This window comes from Rhopilema esculentum, chromosome 14 (assembly GCF_057945365.1).
Source record: "Rhopilema esculentum isolate cy_ngs chromosome 14, ASM5794536v1, whole genome shotgun sequence".
NCBI lineage: Eukaryota > Metazoa > Cnidaria > Scyphozoa > Rhizostomeae > Rhizostomatidae > Rhopilema > Rhopilema esculentum.
Window position 1 is genome coordinate 8207740 of NC_142828.1, and position 27014 is coordinate 8234753.

The following is a 27014-nucleotide window of genomic DNA, read 5'->3' on the forward strand; positions in this document are numbered from 1 at the left end:
CATAAGTAATTGAAAAGTTATGCAACTATCACAGCTACCATAACGGCTAATTCTGCTCTTGAAAACCCTTGTTTCCTTGGCTTTCTAGACACCAGATGGCCGATAAGCCAAGTAAAAGTGCATACCACATTCTGAGATCCAAAAATATCACAGCCATCATAATTTAAAAAACAAATTCTCTCTTCGAGAAACATCGCTGCAGTGGATCTTGATCTTATCCAAGACTGCATTTCTAACAGGATGCACAAGGACACTGAGTATCAAGTAAATTTTGTAAGAGCAGCAAACGGCATGGCCGACTTTGATCGCCATCTTCAAAAAGTTTTAATTATGGTTCCATTCTGCAGTTTAATTTATTTGCGTAAGGTTAATCGTTACTCCGTACGTTTTGAAATCCATTAAAATTCTCAAATACAGTTACTGTTTTGGAAACCTTTTTTCACGAGGAAACCGCAACGAAAAGGGTAATTTTTCAACCAAGAAACTTTAAAAAATTTAACATTGAGCTTAAATATGAATATTCCAAATTTTTTTCTTTAGACTGCTTTTTACTGTTGTGTCACTTTAAGCCCAAATATTATGCTGCAAAACCTTACAATGGCACAAAAAGCGGATACATAATGCAACATTTCAAGGCACTTTTCGCCTGACATTCTACAGATTTACTAAACGTCGTTTAAAGTAGCACCGGTTATCGGACGAAAAGTATTTTTGTGGAATTGATTATGTTTCTGCTTTTCAATGCTGCTATAAAAGTTTCAAATTGCGGCAAAAAATATCAGTTTGTAACTAGCAAAATGGAAGCTAGAAAATAAGATTTTGACACACAGCTTTGGAAGCATTCCTTCAAACTCGAGGAGTATACCGAAGTGATGTGGTATAAGGTTCATCATTTGCAGGCATTTGAAAACCTGGGATTCGTTAAATCACGGGACATTTCACGCGAGCCAAAGTGGACCCGCATTGGAACGGCTCTGTAGTAGGAATTTAATGCACTCATAGCGTTTCCATGTAGAAAAAAATTCAATAAATAGTGTAAAATTATTGTCATTGTCCACGTTTTTATGGAAAGGCAAAAAATAGATCGCACGTCGCACTATAAACTTGTTCTTAGGACCTGGCCAAAGATGCAACATGGTACATTGTTGCAAAGGAACTACTGCATCTTATAGCAACCCATATTGCACTGTACAAGGTTTGGCCGGGTCGTGCATGTCTTTTTGCATATATATCTGCGCATCATGCCATCATTTAAATATTCCCTTGGACTTTTGGGTTTGTTTTCTTTCTCCTTTCATTCATCGAGCTGACAATTCCCTGCTAAATATCAAAGAACCTAAGAACACGATGAAATTAACTGCTAGAACAGCCAGACGAATCAAATAAGCGAACAAATGTTGCACAAGAAAGATTTTGCTTCAATTGGCCAACCACCAAAATTTATTAATAATAATGATAATAATAATAATAATAAAAATTTGCAACGCTATTCCTAGACATGTCCTTCTGGAGAGGAGCAGTATCATTATGGGTGTTTCTATTTTCTATTCTTCGCATGTTACTGATTTATCTTTTTTTTGATTAATCAGAGTTCATTAGCTATATTGTAAACTGACTGAAGGAGTATCATGATAAGAAAATGAACAATTAGAATGAACGTTGTGGGTTATCTTCCTAGCAGGCTTAGAAACTGGTCGGTTCGGAAACTGATATTCGAATGATTTAGTTATTTTTCTATACAACCCCTTTTTTTCTAAAATATTCTCCAAAGCTCTTTGAAGAGTGACTGTATAAGAAACATACTGTGCATCGACCGAGTGCTTTCAAAGTCTTTTTGCTCAGAACATGATCAATCGATTATTTGTTCTATGACAATCAGACCGCAAAATGCTAGGTTATCAAAAACCTGATCGCGCTTGTTTCTCTCGCTTGTTTTTCGCAACAGATAAGAAATGCAAAGTTTGTAAATGCATTTTTCAGCGGCACTTTAGTCCTCACTCTGTATGATCCAATCAGAGCCAAACATTGCAAATTTAATAACTATAGTTGCGATTGATTGCGAAGACTATGGTTGCGAAGTAATTATGCCATCAGCCATCTTGTCGTGTGGATTTAGGTCGGAGCTAGACATTGTAAATTCAAAGACAATACTTGCGATTTTTCCATACTGCTTGCCTTCAACCAAACCAATAAGAGGAGAAAATAGTTGATGTTTTTGTTTTGGCTCCAGACTTTGCAAGGAGTACAGATCTTATCAAATAAAATTGATATCAAACACAGTACATTTTGTACTTATTTTCGACTATACCCTTTTTGTCCTATTTTATAGAATAATTATAGGCCATTTAAGCTAGATAATTTCGGGCAACAAAGCAAATGTGAGTTTTGCAATCTAAAACGTTAAAAGAGACAACTTTGCAATAGGTTTCATCCAAATTTGGGAATGTTGCCATTTTTCCCAATTTCACTGAATAATTTTAGGCCATTTAAGTAGGAGAAGTACGCGCCAAATATTACATATGACAGAGTTCATGAATTTTGAACGTTAAAAGAGAGAGCTTTGTAATAGTTTACATCGATAATTGGAAATGTCGCCATTTTGCCCAGTTTCATCGAATAATTATAGACCATTTAAGTGAAAGAAGTTCCCGCCAAAAACTACATATGATAGAATTCATGAATTTTGAACGTTAAAAGAGACAGCTTTGCAATAGTTTCCATCCATAATTGGAAATGTCGCCATTTTTCCCAGTGTCATTGAATAATTATAGACCATTTAAGTGAGAAAAGTGCGCGCCAAAAAGTACATATGACAGAATTTGTGAATTTTGAATGTTAAAAGAGACAGCTTTGCAATAGTTTTCATCCAAATTTTGGAATGTAGCCATTTTGCCCAGTTCCATTGAATAATTATAGGCCATTTAAGTGATAGAAGTGCGCGCCAAATAGTACATATGACAGAATTTGCGAGACGGCTTCATGGCCGACAGATCTTTGTGGCCTTTTTCATTTTACAATTTTCTATAATATTTATGAAATATTTGGCAGATTTAACAAGTAGAAACAGGATTATCGTGGATTGGCATTCCCTTTTGTAAACAGTAGTATCGTAATGAATGCTAAGATAAGACAGGTTTTTTTACCAAGTGTTAGCCAACAATAAACCCCTTTCATGTGAGTTAACACTTAGATTTGCGGTTATCATGTCGGACTGGTAAAACGTAGAAATGGCATTTTGTCTTTCCGACGTGTGTCCGTCCGACATGTATCCATCTGAAATGTGTCCGTCCGACATAATTAAACGTGACACTATGAAACCGCAAATATACGAGATGAACTGATTCGCCCTTATTGTATACGGTTTAAAATGCTCTATAAATGCCATTTTTTTAAAAATTGAGAGTTTTTCCACTCTAATATGTATTTGAGATACATGTAGCAATTATTGTCATTTTAAAAATATGAATTTCTTTCTAATAGTTATTTGCATTAGAAGTACTAATTGATTGTTAACAATTAATGTTTTTTAAGAAATATAATGCGGTTCAGATGGTTTTTTTGTTTTGCTTTGAGCTATCAAAACGTCCAACCGACTTGATTCTGAATTTTGTTACTGGCCCTTATATTAAAGAAGAAAGAAGCACGTTTTGTGAGCACACTTAAAATGTGGAAGAGCGATGAAAACTAGTGACAATTTGACAATTTGAAGGACCCCTGTAACGCTTTTCTAGGTTAGACAAACGGTGTAGCTGATGAAGCTTGTAGGCAGCTGAAAAAGAAGATCTCGAGCAGAAAGTTTGAATTAATTAATAGAAAAAAGTATTTGGAGCAGAAATTTGCGTTGTGAAATATTCAGGAACAGATGTTTGCGGTGTTATAAAAGCCAAAAATGTGCAGGATGTCTGAAACCATGGAATTTCGTGGATTATTCGTCGTAACTTTGCTAAAAGTTTGCTAGCGTCACTGTATGTTTTGAAAGGTACGAAAATATTCTGCAAATAAAATAACACCTGCTTAAAAATGTCATCAATGTCCGATTATTTAAATCGTTTCAGTAAGGACAGTTATGTGGAAAACCTTCAAAAGTTTAAACAATCGTATTGATCATATGTCAAGATTCTTGCTCTGCATATTGTGCTGAAATTCCTAGAGAAACTTATGTTTCTGCCGGCAAATACACATTCTTTGCAAATGTACTTGAGACAAAAGGAATTTTTTGTCCTTTTTTATGTTGAAAAAGTCGCTCAAGTACCTTAGAAAGACAACCTGAACTTAGCAAATAATTTCATGTTATCTGGCCTCTTTAATACACCTTCTCGGGGTTTGCGATGAAATTAGCCTATTAGGGGCAATACGGCATTATAACGCATTAGCTGGCAATCTCACAAATGTCTTAAAACTATCATTATGTCAAGGTAAGACCTCTCTTCACCTCTAATTCATACAATTTTGATATAAATTATAAGCATTAGCAAGGGTTTTCTTATCAAAATTAACCGTATTATAACCTATACTCATCGTCAGTTTTTACGAGTTAGGCCGGCTCGATGTCATAAAACAAATTCGATGTGCCATAGTGAACCCTAAAACGTCGTATTTAGTCTGCAATGATGCTACGCTTCTTCTATATGCCATGATTCTTGAAGGCAATCGACAGATGCAAAAGGGGCTTACTATAAATCCTCGAATTGCCCCCCTCTCGACCCCCCCATAGAATAAGCCCCCAAAATAGAGCTACAATTTGTTGATAAGCCCCCCCCCTCGGATGAGCCCCCATCCAAAAATATCAAAAATTATTAAGCCCCAAGGGGCTAATTTACGGTAAGGCATCTTTTAATCAAAATTAGCCAATCAAAAGCGTGTGAAAGGAATCACACTCACTGATTGGTCAATTATTGCTTGAGAGATGGATTGAGCCTATTTAGTACTGTCGATTACCTTTTAGTCTACTTTTTATATTCACAAATGCAAAGAGTTGAAACTTCATACTGTGTAAATAATACCTAAATCTGTATGCCACCAATGTATGTTTGTGATTGCTGATTCGATTTAATTTATTATGATCTTATTGGTATTTAAATTGTTGAGGGTTAAATTCAAAGACACTAATAATCTGCTCTTTGCCTGCGTTATGCTAAAGGTCTTACAAATTGAATTTCATGCTGCGGCTTTGATTGGACCTTGCATGTTTTGATGATTGGCGGCATTGACCTGGGAATGTCCATAGGGCTAGTATACTGTTTGGATGCATGTCTTGCGTTGGCAATTAGCTTAAAACATGTCCACCAATATTGCGAATGTCTGTTAATTAGTTACACGCACCGTATGTTTTATAGGTTTTGGGCACTTCCAAATAAAAAAACATCTTTTAGATATGATTTTATCGCACTTTTAGAAAGGCTTACAGTTTAATACACCAGATATGTTGAGACACCATTTTTACCAGGTCGCATTCTCAGACGTTGCAAATTCCAGCATTGTAGAGATACTATCACAGACGAATCCACTATGGCTAACGTTATTGTGACAATAGGACTATTTCTTAGGTTATCTGAAAACACATTTTTAGCTAAACGATTTTATACAGAATTGAATGCAATAAAGCTAGTTCACCTGTTGCTGTTATCTGCCAACGAATGTACAATTTCCGAAGACTCATTCTTTTCATGATAAGCCTCAGTAAAAACGAATACGTCATTCGTGCTTCCAGCTGAACTTGTGCACCATGCAAACTATTCTTAGCCTGCATCACAGATCACTTAGATCATAGGAAGATCTGTGACGCTGGCTAACCACCCTGTGCTACGTTATATGTGAATATGTTGTTGCTGTTGCATCTGTCTTATTACATTTCGAGAAGGTTGAAAGACGTCAAGTTAGGAATTAATACTCAATCCTAATGTACTGTTTGTCTAGTGGTGACACCAATAAAACGAAAGTGATAAAGACAGTATCTAGCTATCGTGCACAATCCTTTGTTTAAAGGTTCTTGAGGTACGGGCATGCTTTGCGCTACCTGTTTTTTTCACGAGATGAAATAGGCTGTATTTTGTAATTTAATTCAGTACGTTATTTCGCCGGTTTTGAAAATAAAGTCACAAAGCATGCTGGTTGTGTAAGAACCTTTAATGACAAGTTTGATTAGTCGCGGACGATGCTTCCCTAATTGGCAAAACACTCTTCGCTTTAAAATACACTTATTGTTTCGCATCCAATCGGCTAATTCTCAATGTTTTCCAATTATAAACGAGCTGCAGAGCTATTGGTAACTCTGAACCATGACTATGCTCGGAACGGTTGACTGACGGAAAATAGTGTCTTAAAAGGGGAGTTTTCTTACTCCGCACGCCCCATATTCTATCGATCCTGATGGCGACTGCATATTTCTCATATAAAATTTCTCGATTGAGTTCATGTAAGAAGAAATGCAAAGCAGCAAGTAGAAATGAGGTTATTCATTAAAAATGTCTCTCCGAAATTTTCAGGCCTACTTTAAAAGGCGGGCTGATTAAATCACTCAGAGCGTAGCAGACAAAGCATGTACTCCAGACCCCTAATCTGGTATGAAAGTTATCAGACATTGAGATATGACTAATAAAAAGTCTTAATTCAACCTATGTTTTCTGTTTGCTAACTTATTTATTGTTACAGGTGTTTTGCTTGGTTCATAAACTTTAGAACCAAGGCCAAATTTCTGTGGATTTATAAGAAAATAGTCTGCACTTGTTTCGCCATATTTTGACCAATTTGTAACAAAATCGCAGACTTAAATGCATCTATACTTATTCTTGGCGCTCCTTAAATCATGAAGTAAAATGTTTTGTTGGCAGAGTTCTATACAGTAATTACAAAGCCACTTAAATTCTACTCGCAGTTCATTTAACTTGATTTATGTCATTTGGATTTCATTCTACTAAGATAAACGACTGAATACAATCTTTCAAGATACCCAACTAAATATAAATTTGCATTTTTAATCAAAACAAAACAGAAAAACCTTACTGCATATATTGCTAAATTTTCAAGGGAAATCTTTAGAAAGATTCCTCTACCTCGTACAGTAAATATTCGCTTTTAGCTCTAATAGTTGCTTCGATTTCTTTGTTACACTCTTATTTTATCTGTCAGCTATATAGATATCCATATATTTGCTGTTGTACTTTTTCTCTTCAGGCCCTAATTTGTCACGACGATATGAGGTAATGAGCTTTTACTATTGCTTCTATAACACACTTTGTTAAGGAGTCTGTTTTGTTATTCATTGGTAATAATGATGAATGGTGGTGGTGTATTTTCTTCGTTTAGTGAGACAACTGCCTCTCGAGCGCCAAAGACTTTTCACTGTTTAAATGAATATTTACTTGCCCCCAGTGAATTTTCTTTCAAAAAGACTATGGCTTTATGAGGGGCACTTGCGCTACACGGGGGCGATCTTAATTTGCAAATTGAATCAGGGTTGTCACAAAAATTAATTTTATGAGGGGGCTGACTAATCTGACGAGGAAAAACAAGTTTTTTATCGTTCAAAGCTTATAAAGCTAGTTAGATGGTGTCGTATCTTGTAGTAAAGCTCTTTCTCCTTCATCGTATCTCTGGGGAAAGACAATAAAGACACCCTAGATGAAGTTTTACCTTTAACATTTTACAATTTTCTAATAGCCCTTTTCGCGACTATCCGGTTAATGTTACTGGTTGCGACAAATCCATACGAGTTACTTTCCACCCTCAACTGGCCTACGCCAGAGAGTTGCCATTTTTACACTAGACCTTTCTCTTGGCATTAGCACTCGTCTTTACACTAGCTTCCTCAGTAACTAACTAAGATATCTGCTAGCAGATATAATGCGCCCATTTAAGTTTCCCTTAATACCTTATAAGGCTTACTAACCTCGGCCTATGACCTTTGTTGGCTCTTATCACGTGTATTCATTGTATCCTACAACGAGGCTGACCTGTGAACTTACATCTCTATTCTTTTCTAATTATACAGGAGGGGGTATCTAAAATACCTAAACTTCACGACATATATTGTTACAGGTAAGAGCATGATTGATGTTGGATTTCAGCTAAACTCAAACAAACCCCTTTTTCCTCAATATCCAGTAGCGTAGCGAGGTGGAGGCAAGAGGGGGCGGACCCCCCCCCTCCCTCAACGGCGACAATTTTTTTTAAAGGCCGTTTTCTGGCGTTCAAAACGTTGTGGACCCCCAATTTTCTATTGCTCAATTCGCTTCTGCCCCCTCTCAATCTCACCACCCTGGCTACACGACTGCCAACATCAGAATGCTTAAGTAGGTATAGGTCATAGGATATGATATGTCTGTTGAATGATAAGTGATAAAGCATTTATAATATAAAAATATAATATCATCTTTTGATAGATTTCAAACATAAATGAAGTCAAAACATAATTCTGTTGGCATTCATAGAAAAAATTAAAGCATGGTTGTAAAAAATGTTTTCGAAATAGCTGGCAAAAGTTATCCGTGCTGGTCGGCAGAATATGGTAACTCCTTCAAAATATAATTTCAGCGTTGGATTGGATAACCAAGCTTGAAAAGCTAAAATAACTGCGCAAGGTTGAAACATCACCCAAAGATACCATATTCTGCAGACGGAGATGCACCGAGTTGGAATCATGTAGTATATTTATTCTGTGTTATACTCACATATAAGGAGGTCAAAAATCAAGCCGCTAACACTTCCATAAAAGAAGAAATCCTCAAAACCCAACAAATTGATGAATTATTCATGGCAAAGGTTCTTGTTGTGTTTTTCTCATTTCTTGTTTTTATTTCCACTGCATTTGAGACCACCGCTCAGTTTTACTAACTACATCAACGGTATTTTGTACAGTATCGTTTTCCGTTGGCATACAGAAATAATGATACAGATTTTGCTTATTTGACAGTCACTACATGATGTGAGTCCGTTCTCTACAGGGTCTTTTTCAAAGTGATGAATATTACTTCAAAGTACGGTTATCGGCCCAGGTAACGCAATTTCAACACTGTTCATGCAGATGTCCAACGAGGCTCATGAGGTGTGCAGCTAATGTACAATATCAAAACAACTTTAAAATTTTATTCATGTTTACTTTTGAAGCCTGCATGAAAATAATTAAAAATGTTGCTTTTTCCTTTGTCCGGAAACATTTTTAGGGTTGTAATCAACGTTGGAAGACGAATGTAAGTTCTTGAAGTCAAGCAAAAGGCTTGAAAACGTTTTCGATCCAAGTTGTCAGTACTTATGTCATATAGGTATGAGAAGATATCAAAACATGAACTAAACATATAGATATATATATCAAAGGCATTTCTTTGCAATCTGCTTCCTTCGCTATTTCTTTTCCAACTGGTCTGCAATGTGTAGTATACATTCCAGATTGAACCAATATAGACGGGGAATTTGCATAACTATCTAGCAATTTTCCTAAGTGAAATATCTCTTTCTAAAGTTCAAATCTTAAAGTAAAGACTTCTTGGGAACCTTTTTGCAAAATACGGAAGTCACATTACCGGAAGTTTGAAATATAAACGGTCAGTAATTTCGGTCTTCAGATAAAAATTAATAACTCATCAATTAGAACTATCCTATAAAAGTTCATCAATGTTATTTGTCTTTGCAAATAGTAATGGCCGTATAAACTTTTTCATTTTGCCATACAGTTTCTGAAGTTTATTTATTTTGAAGTTGCCTAGCAGTTGAATTGTGCATTTTATAAGCATAAAATGAGATGTAGATCCAGCTTGAATATATTCCAAAAAGCTATTTCTAGACTGGGGCACTTGATCCTAGTATTCTATTGAGTATCACATTATTACTTTATGACTGTGCAAGATGGTAAGGCAGGTTGCTAGATGGTTATGCAGAATTCCCTGTCTGATACCAGAACTAGGCGCGTCACCAAAGAGAACGGGGGTCACAAGCCCTCAAGATGGGTGCGTATCACTATCAGGGGGTATTGTGCTAGAGGAATCAAGGGGGCTGAGCCAATTACTACTTTGCTATTGTATTTTGAATCATTTCGGGCAAGAGTCTACCTGGTTATATTGATAGCACGACAACCTTGGTGCTTTTTACTATGTAAGCTCCCCAGTGGCGTGCTGGGGATGAGATTGCAGGGGGGGGGGTGCAAAGAGTCAAAATGGCGCCCCACATATCTTCCAATTTTCCTTCAAAGTGTTGGAAATGTGCAGAAAAGTACAAGAGTTCGGAAGCACGCCGATCTATATCTATCTATCTGTGGGGTACTGTAAGACTTTCAAATGAGGGGAGAGGAGGTAGGCAATTCCTAACAGGACGTGATAGAGAATTTTCAAATAGAGTATGTTATTCTTTGTTAAACTTAACAGTATTTTTTAGTATCGTTGTAGCGGCTGTATCATCAAACTGTACAACAATGATAATCAGAAACGTCTCTATTATTACTATTTAAGCTCCCCATGAGAGTTCCACGTGAGAGTGCCAAATATTGCACCCTTTGCAAAAATGGCTTCTGAAATATTGCACTCTTTGGCACAATTTCTGAAATATGGTTTTAAACAAGCCAAGTAGCCAACCCTCCTTTTTTGTTCAAACAGGCAAAAATTTCTAACAAACTTTCTCAAAGAAACCAACCCCTAAGAGGACAACCCAAAGAAAATAATTTTTTGATAAAATGGAAATGTTCCTTCAAGACAAACCCCGGGTCAATTGATATAGATCATATAAATATTTTTCATCTAGAAATAAGTTCTTTAGTAAATATAAAAATTTGTCAAAAAATCATGGATCGCCACGCGAAAGCGCTCGACATTTGTGAAGCAGGAATATTGAACACTTTTTATGGTCATACGGCGAAGCGTTTAGTGACGACGAGCGATGTTCAACGAAGTAAAATCGATTCTTAAAGAAATAAAACACGCTCAGTGAATCCATTCAACCTTGCTATTGTTTTTGGAGCATCTGTGATCAAATTATGCCAAGTCAAAATGTTCAGCATATTTGACCACCTCTCGTTGGACACCTCTAAACATTTTGACAGGGAGTTTTTAAGAAAAGTCGAGCAAAGTGCCTAACCTTGGTATTTGCTCTTGATTTGGGTACCTTCAGCCTTGCTGAATATTTAAGCCTTGGATACATTTTTGTAGCACAATAGAAATCACGTGATCGATGACGTCATTTCCCCCTGTCATTAAAATTTTTAATTCTCATTTCTGAAAAATCGCCCCAACCATCTTGTTTGGCATTGTAATAGGAGCAAAAAGTTCTTGAGAATAAGCTCTATCAGACCAGCAGATAACGAGTTATTGCTATTTAAAGTTTGCATGACGTCATCAAAATGGCGGTTCTGCCGTTTTCAAGCACGTGGAGTTCAAAGGCTGATGGTCGTAATTTAGGTTGCTTTACCTCGATTTTAAAGTTTTTTGACCTTCCTGTTATTCAGCAACTGAAGAATTTCTTTGAGCTGATATATTTGCCCGCCTGGGGGGAAACTGAGTATCGCACAAAAATGCAAGCAAAAGGAAAACGTTCTAATAAAAATTTGTCTTCAAAAAGGCTATACTGAAGATGAGCTTTCGTCAGCAATGAAAGACCGTCGATTCGTCAGCATTGTCGCTCGGCAATGTGCTCCAACTTTTACAGCAGCTAGAGAGTGCAATATTAAATAGCACTTACATGCCAAGCATGAGTTGATATCTCTTGCACTCAACCATCGCAATTACGGACGATGTTACAGTTATCAGAATGTCTGTCGAAGTCATTTGAAGGAAACGATGGACAGATTGGAGGGTGGGGGGAGGGGGTGATGCAACAATTTGTGTCCTTTGGCAAATTTTGCTTCCATTTTTTTTAAAAACATTTTTTGGTAGTCAACAGTTCGCCAAGATCTTTCTTTGTTTACCTTGATATCTTCTTTATCTTGAAGCTAAAACCGATTTTAAAAGATCGGTGTTTCCATCATTTCCCAATGACATGCTCCGAGGAGATGAACACACATGAACGCTTAAAAAAGTTAAACGTCCAGATCAAAAAAATCTGATCTGCGTGTTTAAACTTAGAAGGAGGTTGTACGTGCCAATTTTCGAAAAGCGCACGCGCGTAACCAATTGAATTCATCTGGATCCGTTCCCGTGTAAACGCAAATGGTTCTGGATTGGATCCCGTGTAAACGCATTGCCATTTCAGGGATCGGATCCAAAAGTATCCGGATACTTTTGGATCCGCTCTGGTCCTGGTCTCGTGTAAACGGGGTCTAACAGATGTTTTAACATTTCTTAGATCCGTTTGGCCAGGTCATAAAACATCGTCCAACAATGTTGGTACAAAAAATGTTTTGTAATGTTTTACGGATGTTTTATCCATCTATTCTTGGTTGCGCAAGGACTAGCAAAAGGTTGAATCTCACTGGACCCATACATAAATACCGAAACAATATTCTCTTTCGCCCTTGGTTATGCCATCAAAGAGAATCTTGTTTGTATCAAAGAGAACACCTTCGTGTCGTTTTTCAAACAATTTCGCTCACGAAGAACTTTTTTTGTTTTGTCTTTAATAATTGAAAACTTCTAAGACGTGAAAGGTTACTTACTTGTCAATTTTCTTCAGCAAGATTCACAGCTCATTTTAGCATGTCTTCCTACTGCTAGTTAAATCGGTTATGTTTTGCAAGTGGGATTGCCACCGTAGTTTATCTTTTATCTCTATTTCAATTAAAGGATTAGAGATAAACGCACTTAGCCGCCTAGTGGGAAGCAAGCCTAACGAGAGGTGTGGAGGATAAACCTTCTTTCATTCTTATTTCTAAAAACAACACACTTCCCATCCACTTTTTTGCAAAACAAGAGCTTTTTCAAAAATCTTCTTTTAAGAATCTTTAACTTCCAATTTTTTCAGAGCCTATTCTATTAATTTTGAAAGAAAAATTCTTTGATATTATTTCATAAACAGTATTGAAACTGTAAGACCCTGTTTAAACGAGACCTGGACCAGAGCGGATACTTTTGGATCCGATCCCTGAAAATGGCAATGCGTTTACACGGGATCCGATCTAGAACAATCTGCGTTTACACGGAAACTGTTCCAGGTGAATTCGACAGGTTACGTGCATGCGCTTTTCGAAAATTGGCGCGTATATGACGTTTTCAGAACTTCGTGCGTGATCAAAACACAGTTCAACCTGAACATGGAGGGAGGTAACACTAAAAAGGGTAAATTTTCGTGGACTGGAGAAGAAACTGTAAACCACCCGTTTACACGGGATCCATATGGAATCACCTCTGAAAGTGATCCAAAAAGTGTTCGGATAGCGGATCCAAAAATATACGGATCCACCAGTTCCCGTGTAAACGCAAGGCCTATCCGTACTCTTTTGAATCCGATCTGGTTCGGATCCACTCTCGTGTAAACAGGGTCTAAAAAGGGGGTGCTCTTACCGCTTGTGGCATAATAGAAATATTGGTGTAGTACCTACTCGACCTGATAGCACTGACTCACCAAGTGTATGATATAGTTCTAATATAATTGATAGGTGTATTTTGAATATTATGTTGTTTATGTTTAGCTGTTGGATTTTGAAAAGAAAGTTCCATTCAGAAATCCATAGTATTTTTCACCTTATAAATATATTTCAGAGCGCTATATATATTTTTTGACGCTATGTGTTAATATTCGGTACGAGTTGATGGCTGACAAGACCTGTTTGTATTTAGGAAGCTATATCTACATCTCTTGCCAACTTTTTCGGTGCTCCTGCTTGCCAAAAATCTTCCTTTCTAGAAGATGTATTTTGTATGATAATAAGCAAATTTTGAATATTGCGTTGTTATGCGGAGAAAGGGTAGTTGGAGGAGGGTTGAATTCCTCAAGAAGTAAGATTTCACCGCCATTGGTGAAGAAAAATGGGCGAAGTTTGGGTGAATTTTTTCTAGGAAAAGCCTATCCTTATTGATAGAAGTGATTTATTCTGTCACTTCGTTGAAGACTTTCTTTGTACACGTCATCTAATTTCACACAACAATTGTTCGGGAGATGAATCATGCTCGTCTTCCAGACATGCACTAGCCCCCGTTTCAGGGTCATTGCACATGCACAATATCACTTGAAGCCCTGGCGGGAAATTGTGTGGTCCCAGACTGTGCGAATTTGCTATGCGAACACCCACAACAGCTGTGCGAATACTGTTATTAATGCGCATGCGTTATGACCCTGCAACACTGATTGGTTTAAGACGGTTTCGGAACAAAGGACTAAAGGTTCGTCTCCCAAACAAACAAAGGATGCACATATGGACACATATGTAAATCATAATTGACGTTTATTCTTGGGCCTACTGGCATAAAATTTTAAGTATTATTATCGCTTTATAGGCTGTTCCCGTATTACAACAATTTAAGCACACTGTACCAGGTGTCTCGATAAAAAGTACCCCTGCTTCCATAAGAATAACAAACAAGAGATACGATATCAAATCTTACTGTTGTGTTATAAACTTTAATACAATTAATATGCAAGGGAGAGCGCAATATTTGATGTTAAATGCTTATCAAAAAATAACTTTTAGAAACTTTTAGAAAAGAAACTTTTAGTACTAGAAACTGGTGAAGAACTGAGAAGCTTTTAGTCCTAGGACCCAAGCTAAGTTTCTTATAAAAAAGACGTGTAATGCATTGGAAACTGAGTGGCTAAAATAGTAACGATAATAATTGAAACAGGTTTCGGAAGGAAGGAACTTGCTACAACGATGTAAACATCTTTGAAAAGCTGTGGATAGGAAATGTGTTCTTTTCTGAAGACATTGTGGTACCACATAAACGACTGTAATTGTCGGGGGGGGGGCTCCAGGGCTTGAGCCCCTCCTGATGAAAATTTGGGGGGCTCAGCCCACCCTGGGAATTATGGAAGTTGGCTATCACTTTGTTAGACTAATTTTTCATATTCTTGGTTTCACGGATAAGAATCATCTGAAGAGATTTAATCAAGATGGAATAACAACGATAATGAAAAATGCAAAAGAAAGTCGCTTTAGAGCCCTTAGCTAGGCTCTTTTTTACCCTGGCAGCCACTATTCGCCATGCAATTATTTTTTGAGTCCCCCCCCCTCCTCCGGAAAAAATACAAGTCTGCGCCTATTCTTCTAAAACTATTTTGTTAACAAATTACGTCTTTCCCAACAGACTTCTTTACATGGTGAATTTTTTTAGTGTCAATGCTACATATACTGGAAATATCAAGCCAGATCAACAACATTAAACAAGTTATAAACAAAAGTGAATTTGAATGGCCTGAAACATTAGATTCCTTGCTATACATTTTCAGATCGAAAAGTAACGTTAGCTCACACGGGACCAACCAAACTCAGATTGTTTTTTAACATCAAGAAAGAAAAACATATTTTCTCAATCCAAATTTACAGGTCTTTTTTGTTGGAATTCTCATCATATCTCACTGTCAAAATTTATGATCATCAGCGTCTAAGCCAATTTTCTTCAATCTTTAATTTTGAAAAAGTCTCTCGACAGTTGGATAAAACTATTGGCAAAGTGAAGATAATCTTGTAGAGGATGGACAGCTGTAGAAAAGCTTTTTGAGAGTTGTTCTTCATGGTCAACTAAAGACTGAATGAATATTTTCTCTGATCAAAATAGAATTTCTAAAAAAGCCAAGCAAAGATCACATTCTCTCTTATTTTATCTCAATACAGTCTCGAGCAACGCAAAAACTGCTAATTGCTGCTCTATTAGATGCAGACGTCTTCCTGCTTTTTTGGATGAGTAGCTTGAGTCCTTTCTGTTCTTCTTTCCTTGCGGATACATGGTCATAGGACAGTCAAACTGCATCTTAAATTATTACCATATGCATCATAACGAACGTTTCTATTTCAGAATTCGAATGCCATAGCGACAAAATTTGAATGGCGCAATGAATTGTTGATGGCTCAAAAGTATCGTCAGTTTTGCTAGCAAATTTGCGTTTTGAATTGAAATATTCTCCACATATTTCACATCTCTCTATTTACAAACCTAACTAAAAAAGCTTTTCGACAAAGATCATACTGAACGCAATTTGATTCACTTGAATAAAGACAATCTATTTGACCATGCTCCTGAAATATCCAGTGTTTCTAATATTAAAAAGGTTTTTGTGAAAAATTTACTGCCTTTAGTGATTACAAGATCAAAATCTTCATGTCATAACGAATCGCTAATTGGAAAACTAGAAAATGATGAAATTTCACCAGAAGAATCTTCGGAAGAAATTTCACCGGAAGAGAGTCGTCAGCCAAAACCGATATAGCTTTGATTTCACATTCAGTAAAAATTGACTTGATTGAAAGTGATTCCTTACAGCCCTTGCTTTTTTAAAAAAAGTCTGTCTTTGCTATGTAGTACAGTGTGCATTGTGAAAGTCTAGAAAAACTTTAATCAATCGTATTTTAGCTCAAATGTGGCATCGTGTCCTGCAATTTCCTAGCTGCTGCTTCATTTGTTTTGGGATGGAAGATAAATGAGACTTCTAAAATTGCTTCCTCTTCGTTAGTTAATTTTTGAAATGTTTATAAACAAATTATTCCAAAGCTAATTACCAAAGAGACAGTTCTAGAAAATGTTGGTAATTTGCCTGCTGAAAAGACTTCTTTCTTATCCTCCATAAGGAACTGAAGACTTTGCTTAGTGTACGACTTAGCTAATTGTATGTGGTTGGATGAGGATTTTATTTTTCGCCTGTCTTCTTTGAATCACTTCTTTGTTGAAAAGATTATAGGGTTTTTTGGAAACATCATTTTTGAACCTTTTATCTTTATTCATTTCTTGCGTTTATCTGAACAAATAACTAACCAGCTGGAATTTAATCTTACCGTATGAAATATGGATTATGTTTTCTATTCAGACCCTTGACCACATTGCTGATATCTTTGCTATCTTTTTAGCTCTTGTGTCAGTGGGAGGATGGATAAGTTGGACTAATCAAGTAATGTAACCAGTTCATGCTATAAATCTACGTTCATCATGTTGAAGTTGTAGTTGGAAGTAGCACGAAATAGCGGAAATATTCTGTTATACGGTAGCACTGTTCGTCTGACACTCTTCAAAGTAGAAACGTCGGATAATGACCGTTGCTGTCGGATGGTTGATTAAAATGCGTCTTTCTTCCTCCCTTGCTACTTTTGATTCATACCTGGATATAAATTTTCTGCTTGCTTCCGGCCATCGTCAGTCATTTACGCTCTAGAGGCCTGTTTATATGGAGAAAATCATCCCACCTTGCAGCCTGGTAAGCTGAGAGGTGAGATCTCGCTCATATAGGGGTAATTACCCCCCCCCCCCCCACTTTTCTGAAAACATGGTCTACCTTTTTTTTCTAAAAAAAGGATTAAAAAGTGCTGGGTAGGGGAGATAAAATTCCCTAAGAAAAGCTAACCTGGCAGAAAGCACTGAAACGAGGCAAAAAGGGCGCGGTTTCCCTGACCACGCCCATTACCCTTCCATTCTGTAATAGCTGGCGCCGCCACTGGTGGGATGTTTCACTCCATATACGGCTGAAAGGTGGGATAGAATCTGCATGTAAACATTCGATGATTTCATCCCATCTGCCAGATTATGGCCTGAGAGGTGGGATACATTTGCTCATATAAATAGGCCCTAAATTGTGTCGGACGAAAAGTACTTTGGTATTCTCTGTTTCCGCTATTTCATGCCATCTTCAAATTTTACGGTACGATAAACTTATTTGATAAATTCTAGTTTGCATTAGTTTTGATACTATATGGAAGATAAAAGGCATGAAAATATATTTAAGAGGAAAATTTAGGAAACGCAGATGGATTGGATAAAAATGTTTTTTGTTATTGACATATTTGTAATTAAAAGCAAATTTCGCGTGATGAGATGTTCGATAAGAAAAGTGTCTTATACGCATTCTTCTGGTCTACAAACTTTTTTTTTTCTTACTGAGGTAATTATGGAAGAAAACTGATTTTACATTAAATGTATTAAAATGTAACTTGAGTGGAATGTTAATAAAGTCTATACATCATACATGTCGTCTATTTAGTTTCTTATGCTTTTCTTATCAATAACATATAATATTAATATTAATAGCATATAATTTTTTTAAGTGTTAACAGCATATTTCACATAAGATTTTGTTCTAAGGCATGTTAAAATGAGTTTTGGTACACACTGTCTTTTGCCTACATATCGTGTAGGACGATAGTGTTTTCATTTCTTGTGCAAATGTTCACATTAAACAGCAAATTTCAAATGAGAGTACATCAAAGGACAAGATTCGAAATGCCACCGCATAGGACAAAAAAGCTTGCTAGAAGATTTGCTTTAACAAACATTCTTATTTGCTTTGATATTTGTTGTGAAGATTACCCTGTTTTTTATTGAAGCTTCCATAGTAAATAGAAACATCACCTAAAATAATTTAGAACATAACGCTAGAAACTCTCAAAAAACTATATTTGTTCAATTCAACAACAGAGCTATTTTTATTTTTTGGGCTTTTTTAAATTAAACAACTCCATTTTATAATTGTTAAAGCAAGAACACAATTAATTTGCAATACGATCAATTTTCAAGAAATATTCTTCTAAAATAAATCTCTACATGCCTTTTCTTGAAAACTTGAAAACCACTCCAGATGGGATCAAGTTTAAGCTAAATCACTAAGCTCTTATTATCTTGCTTCAACATTGTGTTTCTGTTTTTGTTTTTGAATATTTATAGCCTAGTAGCCCTTACTCCCTGTAAAAATTCCTTCATAAACAAAGTAGCATTTTCAATATATAAACTTGTATTTATCTCATTCGTTGCTAAATATTTTCACCTGTCACATGATTATTTACACCTGTCAAAATACTTTGCTAGGTTAAAGTTTTCTAGTATAGTACATAATGCTCTTTTGGTAGAATTGAAGAATTTTACACCAACACTTAAGAACTCTATAAGATGTTTTAAGTAAAGCTTTTAAGTAAAGCATACTTGCGTAGTCTTTTGGGCTGTACAGATAAAAAGACGTTCTTATTCTACACATAATTTATTCCAGGCTGACTTCAAAAGACACTTAAAAATACTGTGGCTCATCTAAACGGATTGCAGGCTTGTTGCTTTTGGCCCGTAAGTACATTTTTAATTTTTAATTGTGTGGTGTTAAAGCATTGTTAAAAAAGGGCTGCTAGAGGGCTCAAAGTTTCAGCTTAGGTTCTTAATCAATTATAAATCAAAATATGTGATCTTTTCCTCCCAAATACTGTCCAAACACTTGATAAATGTTTCATACACGTGATTGGTTTGTTGAAAAACTCGATAAAATAATACTTTACAATCTCCCTCTCTCTCCGTTTATGATTGTTCACGCAGCTGCCACGGCAAAAAGCATTGTAAGCCACCTCGAAGAGAAAGCTTGTAACGCCCCACCGTTCCAGATAAGCCCTGGTTCCGCCACAATACAACATATTGTTCATGTCAAGACTTCACATTTTCATATGTTTTTCTTTTAATTTAAATTGTATTTATAAAGATTGTAACTTCTTCAATCTGGAGATTGGTTAAGATTAAGCTACAGATTTTCAATGGCTTTGAAAAAAAGCAAAAATTTTATATCATATTGGCTAAAAGCTTTTTTGTCTGACACTCCTCAGAGCATAAAACGTCAGAACACGATTAATAAGGTATATCCAGTTGTTGATGGAAATAAGCTAGTCAAAAAAACGTAAGCACAAGACCGGTATAGTTGTCCAATCAGTGCCGCATGCCTAAAGAAAAACCTACCACTGGAGTCCAAGAGAGAAAACGAGCTCCTTCTGTCTACACAATGGCGGCTTTTTCGTTTGTATGTTAATCGATTCTAAAACTGCTAGATGGAAAGACGACCGGGCTCTACCAATTATCTGAATCATGTCGTTATTATAGAGTTTAGCACAAAGAGTTTAACAGTGTTTCTAGACCTACCAGATCGAGGAGGCTGTTTTCTTTGAAGGGCAGTTTTGTTTCTTATGTTGGAAGAAACATGTTGTTTTATCCTATCCCCCAATCTTTGGGTTGTGCGGAAAAAACGGAAAAGCTTTTAGCCACTATGATGTAAAATGATTGCATTTTTCGAAGCCATTTTCTGTACCGCCAAAAAACTGTATGCAAATGATAGATTATAGACTGGTTTTTAAAGTCGACAACCAAAGCAAAAAACAGTTGCAGTTTACAATGTCTGGCTTGACCTGGTATAGCTCAGTAGCTATCTTCCATTCATTACTGAATAATAACTGTCTGGGTTTTTGTTGGAGGAAAAAACTGCTTGATTTCAGCCGAAATTCCTTCTACCTTTTCGGTGCGTTCTGCATAGAGGTTTAATTAAAAGGTCCTTTAACAGCTGGTAGCCGAACATGTTCTAGATATGAAGTACTGCAAGACGTTCCATTTAGCCGTGAACAGCCCTCTACTTATTCCCAGTTGATGAGTGTTTGCTTTTATGAAGCAAGCTGGCTTACGTAAAGCTAAGTGCTATTTGTGTTTATATACAAGCCATAGACTCAAATAAAGATGGCGTCAGTTGTTAGTCGTCAAAGTGGCAGAGTTGCACAACGCTTCAAACAGCTTTCACCCTGATTTAAAGAATCTTGTCAATAAAACACAGCACTAGAGGCCACACATACATGTTAGTTTTTTAATTTTCACAAAAAGAAATTACACTCTTTTTTATAAGAACCAGTAAATTTAAGCTCAGGCTGACTGTTCGTAATTTTTTCGAAAATCTGAGGCTGGATTGTTCTAAATTTGTTCTTAAATTAAGAGGGCGTAAGCATTGCTATTGCTAGCTTGTTCGCTCTAAGGAGGTTTTCAGGCCTCATTTGCCAACAAAGTGAGTGAGACAGCCTTAATTTGCTGACAAATTTGAATATCCACCGAAAAAGCACCCACACATCGCTAAACATCCTCGATTTTGATAAAAAACGTTGTTCAAAATTGCTTTTTGCAGAAGCTCAGCCTCAGCTTGTTCTTAATTTGTTCTTAACTTTTGACCAGTTTTTATAATAGCACTACATATAGGTACGAAGTATACATTTTTTGTCCCTTCTATAAAATTTTCTTTCTATGCCTCTGGTCAGCTATCAACAATTATTTGGTAAAACTCAAACAAGCATTTATCTAAATTGTATCGCCAGCTACAAGATCAGTCGACGTCCATATTCTTAGGACTAGTTTGACAATAATTCGGAGCATTGGACGATATCAGTTCTTGCAATATCAAAAATTGACTGGACCAGACCAGGGCTCATTAACTCTCAAGCTGTCACCCTTACTATGGACCAAATCGATCTTTTCTTTTGCTCAGTGAAAAACGTACATGTAGCTACGAAACTTCGTTTGAAACGTGATGCAAACGGTATATTGGGGTTAGATTGTTGTAAAGAGCTGTAAGAACCTCTTATTTTTCTTTGCAATTTGGAGAATTTGCATGTTTTGATAAAATGCTAATTTTCTTTACGTTAGAACTTTCAACTTTCAAGTATAAGTTATCAAAAGTAAGCAAAAACGATGGTATGAAATAATCCTCTAACTTGAAAAATAGAAATGACATGAGAAAACAAGTGGAAATAATGGACAAATTGAGTCGTACAATAACATTAGTATACCCCTCTCCCACCCCATTCCCCTACGAACAAGATTTTCTAAAGAGTCTCCGTTTTAGCTGATTCACTATTGTCAGATAATTATAACATTTAACTCTACAAACAAAATTCGGTAAGCATTGAAACTGTAACCAGTATACTAAATACAGACAAATTCTAGTACACGGCAGCTGTTAGTTCACGAAGGGGTGTTCAGCCGCAACTCGATTAATGTTGCGAGGGTGCAAAAGAAAAAATAGTTACCGAAACATTCCATAATTTAGCCGATATCTCAGAGTCTTATAATGAAATACAAACCCTTGAACATCACTACTCAGACCTTGATAGCAAATACTGTCAAACTGCTTCACACAAGTACATTGCTCGAGTTCGGCCATAGTGAGTATGTTGCTATCTAGATGCATAAAATATTTATGTACTTCTAGGTGTTTTGTTCTCTTCTCAAATGTTATTTTCAAAAAGTGGATAGGAAAACACAAGCCCATCATGCACGTCCCACTCTCTGGGAACCTTAACATTCAACGATGAATATATTCTCTTTAAATATTGACCTACAGAACTGGTTGAAAATTGTTTGTATTTGAAGTTGTTGTTCATATTATGGTCTTAGATTGCTACATTTAAATTTTTTTTATTTATAATTCATAATTTGATCTATAAATTATTGAGGGACATCCCCAATGCTATTCGCCGCTATATTTCTGCAGTAGGCTGGAAGCACATGTGTATTTTGGCATTTATTTTTATGTGCGTAATCGTCAAGGATTCTCTGCTGTGTTTAAAATTTGTCTGATTCGAAAAGATGATATGTTTACCAATGATAGCGTTGTATATTGACTTAGCATTTTGCGTGTCAGTACACTGTGTTGCGCGCGGTGGGTTGCGTGTTGAGATTAGCTTTTGATTGGGTTATAGGACGAAGATACATAAACAATCTCTATAAAACTTAGCTTTGCTACCGAAAGTAATAAAGTCCTTAACGGCAAAAGCTTTTTTTGCATAAAACATATTTATCAGGAAAGGGTCTTTTAATTTAATGATATGCAGTGTAGTTGCCTTTAGCAGGTTTCCTACGGTAAGTTTCAATAACAAAAACGTTTCCATGGTGCATTAGGAGAGCCCCCTTTGACTGCGAAAACAATCAATCAACAGTTCGATCAAAGTCTTTACGAAAACCCAACAATTTCAGTATGATATACCATTTTATGCGAACGAACTTTAACATAAAAAAACTTGACTAGAAGCCCCATTATAAACACATCTAAACTAAATTAGCTGCAAAAATCAAAGTCATCTGCTTCGCTCTATAAAATTTCTTCGAAGTTCTTGACGGTGCTGATATTGAAAGCAACAAGAGAGTTTATTGGCCTTGGTTCCTTAACGGTTTTTCTCAAGCAGGTAACTCGATTTTTTTGAAAGCTAATTCCGAGAAGAACAATCTATCCGTAAACAAAATACCATCTGTTTAAATTTCCATAAAGTCCGTGGAGTTATTTGTTGCTGCTAGGAATACGTTCCTGAAGATATGATGAAGAGCTTAACGCTTAAGCAGCTTGGATTCTTTAAGTTTATTAAAGAATACGTTTTGACGGAAGAATTTTTGCTGCCATTGCAAAATCTGATTTCTCTGGCGGCACCGAAAAGCGAAATCTAGGTACCAAAAAGCGCGAATTTGGCATATTTTCTGAGATACGTCTTGGTCTTTTGTGGTCACCATCCAACAATTTGTGTAGATCAAAGGTATAAATATCTTTTGCTGTGTCTTTGAAGTCATAATATTGTAGGTCAAGCACTTTCTAAATTCACCATAAAGCCCACCAAAGCAATATGGATAATATTCATTTTTGTCTAAGGAAACTTTTAAATAATGTTGTTTTTCTCAACTCTTTAACTCTTAGATTCAAAGCATAGTGAGTTTGTAATGTTTCGGGTAAACTTTGCTATCTTAACAGCTAATCTGTGTTTTATGAAAATTCAAATTTTTCGCATTTTATCAAGAATTACAATTCTTGCCTATTATCTGTGAATTTCGCGATCATCGCTGAATACCCAGATACAATTTGGAGTTTCTTTAATATGGAAAAATTTGTAGTTTGTTCGGCTTTGATCAAGAGATACGCGACTGAAATCGAGCAGATCCTACAAAGTGTGTAAATACTCTTTGTATATTCTCTGTTTCATTCACGAACGTTGATAATGACAGAACACGGAATATACTATAGAATAAGAATGCAAATAAAAAATAACTGCTGTTTTAACAAAAGAATTCGCTGACATAGAAGGAGTAATGCACTTAAACTTACCTTGTATTGTTGAAAGAAGCAGGTGCAGAAAAGCAGTCCACTTCTTCCTCTTGTGAACTGCTGTGAAATATCTAACGAGATCGGCTAGTGAAGACCTTTTAAATCTTCTTTTCATATACTCATATGCAGTTATGCAAATGAACTTGAAAAAAGGACATTGGTTTCTCGGCTGTCCAGACAGATGTAGGCGTCGCGAAACGATAATTCATGGGCAAGGTCCAGCCTTATTTACCAAAACACCAGCGTTCCCCGGCCCCATGTCATCCTCAATAATTCGTCTATATCTTTCTCGATCTTTTCCACAATCTCAATTTTAGATTTAGATTGTATTTAGATCAAGGTTGGTTCACATTGAAACGGAGTTTGATTGCTACCGTGATGAGCACACAGAGTGGCTGCATTTTCAAACTGACTTGCCCCAAGACTCTGTGCTCTGTCCCAGAGTGTCTAAATCGACTACCTGTATGATCCATACTGCTATCAAATATCTGAAAATGTAGTGACAACAACACTATAGATGTAGCACTATTTTCCCCTTTTATGTCACTTCACAAAAGGAATTATTTATTCAAACTCCAAGAAGAATATGACAAAAGCGAATTAATTTAATTAAAGGGCCACTCCAGCCCAAATTTTTTATTTCAGAACACGATGTAATCAGACCTCCTCAAAACAAATCTGTTATTATTTTTTTCATATCTCTAACCGTTTTGTAGTTATTAGCGTTTGTAAAATGGTCATTGAGTTGAATTGTTTTTCAACTGTGTTATCGGAGCGGAGCGCTTCGGATTGACTTCACAAACATTGTCGCCCTCGGTATGTTCGCGGCAAGTATCATCGAGGGGTCAACGAGAACCTAGCGAAATGGCAGATAAGTGTCTAGCAAACAGCGGCATGCTTGTTAGGAGGCCAGGCATTCATCTATATAAAGAGACAAGTATCATAGATCAGTCTTGATATTCTGATCGAACATGGAGGTATTCTAGTGCACGAATCTGTCTGACAAAGCAGTCAAATTGTCAAAAGTAGGCCAGCGAGACAGAGACATCCTAAGACCCTAAGACCCAGGACCCTTAAGTACTAACATAAAAAAGGACCCTTAACACCAGAAGGGTCTTCACCTCGATAAGACAATAGTTGATCGCCATCATCATCATCATAATCATTAATTAATTAACAGCAACAACAAGTAACAGTACGAACATGATTAAACAACAACTATTAAAATTTATGTAAATTTAGTCAAAACAAACAAGGAAAGAGAAGCAACAACTACAACAAAGAACTTAGTCTGCTTTACAGGAGGTGACCTGCATTTGTTTTTGGTACCTAAAAATTTCCCTTATAAGTCTTGCAATTATTTGATCATAACTTATTTTGCCCCATTTGCCTGTTTCTACTGCCAATTTATGGTTTGCTGTTCTAAACCAGATTAAGTATTGTAATAAATTTGAAGGAAAAAGGTCAATATATCTTTCCTTTCCAAAATTTTTCTTCATACACGAATACATTTTCCCTTTATTTGACTCCTGCATTTCGCTATTCCATTGTTTTAGGAATTGGTCCTTTAAATTAGTTTCAACTACCTATATTAGTTACTTACTATTATTTACAAAATGATGGTTCCATCAAAATGCCAGAACTATCAAACACACTCTTGATTGATTTGATCTAAGGTATTTTTTCCCAATCTCGTATTAAGACAGAATAAAGAGAATAGGAAAAATTTTCTTTTTTTTTACCATTCAACACATTGCTCCAAAAATTAACCATTTTAAATTTTTTTTTAATTGATCAAGGATACGGCCTAGTTCACCATATACCATATAACTTGGTGTTGATTCCTAAGGTTCATCATTAATTTATAAAACTGAAGCTCTAATTGATCAATTAAGTCTAATTTTTCAAATCCCCATACCTCTGCTCCATAGCTTAGGATCGGTAATACTAATGAATCGAACATTTTTAGTTGTAGGTCTATTGGCATGTTAGTGGCTCTCGCCCTTGAAATCAAATACCGCATTGCCTTATTTTCTTGAATTTTAAAATTTCATTGCACTAGCAAAGCACCCATTATTTCTGAAAACTAGACCAAAATACTTAAATCTGTTTTGCTACTTCAATATTTTCACCATTATAATTGAATTCTAGCTTTTTGCTTTTGCATTTTTTTAAAAATATCATGATCCTAGTTTTGCTGGCGTTAACTTTGAGCCGCCACGATCTACTGTAAATATGCAAGATGTCTAGTGAATTTTGCAATTTTTCCGCAGATTCTGCTAATAATACGGTATCATCTGCATACAACAGTGTATGTAACTTAAGCATTACATGTTCATTTACTTCTAAATTTATGCCCCCATTTCCAAGGTTGGAAAATGAATTTTCCATGTCACATATGAGTATTGCAAACAAAAGGGGAGAAAGATTTTCCCCTTGCCGTACGCCAATACTACAAGGAAACATGTCACTGAATATACCATCTTTTTCTACAGTTGCCTTAATTCTGCTATACATATTAAATATCAAATTCAAACAGTATCCTTTGATACCGTGGTTTATAAGCTTCAGCCAAAGTCCTTTTCTCCAAACCGTATCGAATGCCTTTTCATAGTCAACAAACGCACAATATAATCGTTTCCCCTTACATAGAAAATAATTCACGATTAAATTCAAGTTGAGAATGTGGTCAGTTGTGGAGTAACCATTGCGAAACCCGGCTTGGTGTCCATTTAGCAAGTTTTTCTTCTCCAGATAAGAAGAAAGTCTTTAATTAAGGAGACCAGTAAAACCTTTTCCTAAGCAGCTTTGAAATGTTATACCTCTGTAATTTTTGGGCTCAGATTTTGATAGGTTTTATTTTACCAATTAGCTAGGCTTTAGGGAATACACCCATTTATGAACGATATTAAATATTTTTGTTATTGCATATATTACTTTATCCGAACCATACTTTAAGTACTCATTTATTATACCATCCAAACCTTGGGATTTATTATTTTTTAGTTGATAAATGATAGATCTTACTTCATCCTCTTTAAAAGGGTCATCCAGTTCTGGGTTATATTCCGCATCTACAGACAAATAGCTATCAT

General features: G+C 36.1%; 1 protein-coding gene across 3 annotated transcripts in view; it reads right to left on the reverse strand.

The window, feature by feature from the left end:
- LOC135695811 (histamine H2 receptor) overlaps nt 1-23995 on the reverse strand; it is a 42322-nt gene extending 18327 nt beyond the window's left edge. Inside the window, exon 1 of one of the 3 annotated variants that reach the window (XM_065214993.2) lies at nt 23920-23995. The gene's annotated coding sequence lies outside the window, so the exon portion shown is untranslated. Of the gene's footprint in view, nt 1-5613; nt 9245-23919 lie in introns of those variants that run through there. The other 2 variants (XM_065214990.2, XM_065214992.2) reach the window with 2 other exon arrangements.
- Nucleotides 23996-27014: the final 3019 nt, after the last annotated feature.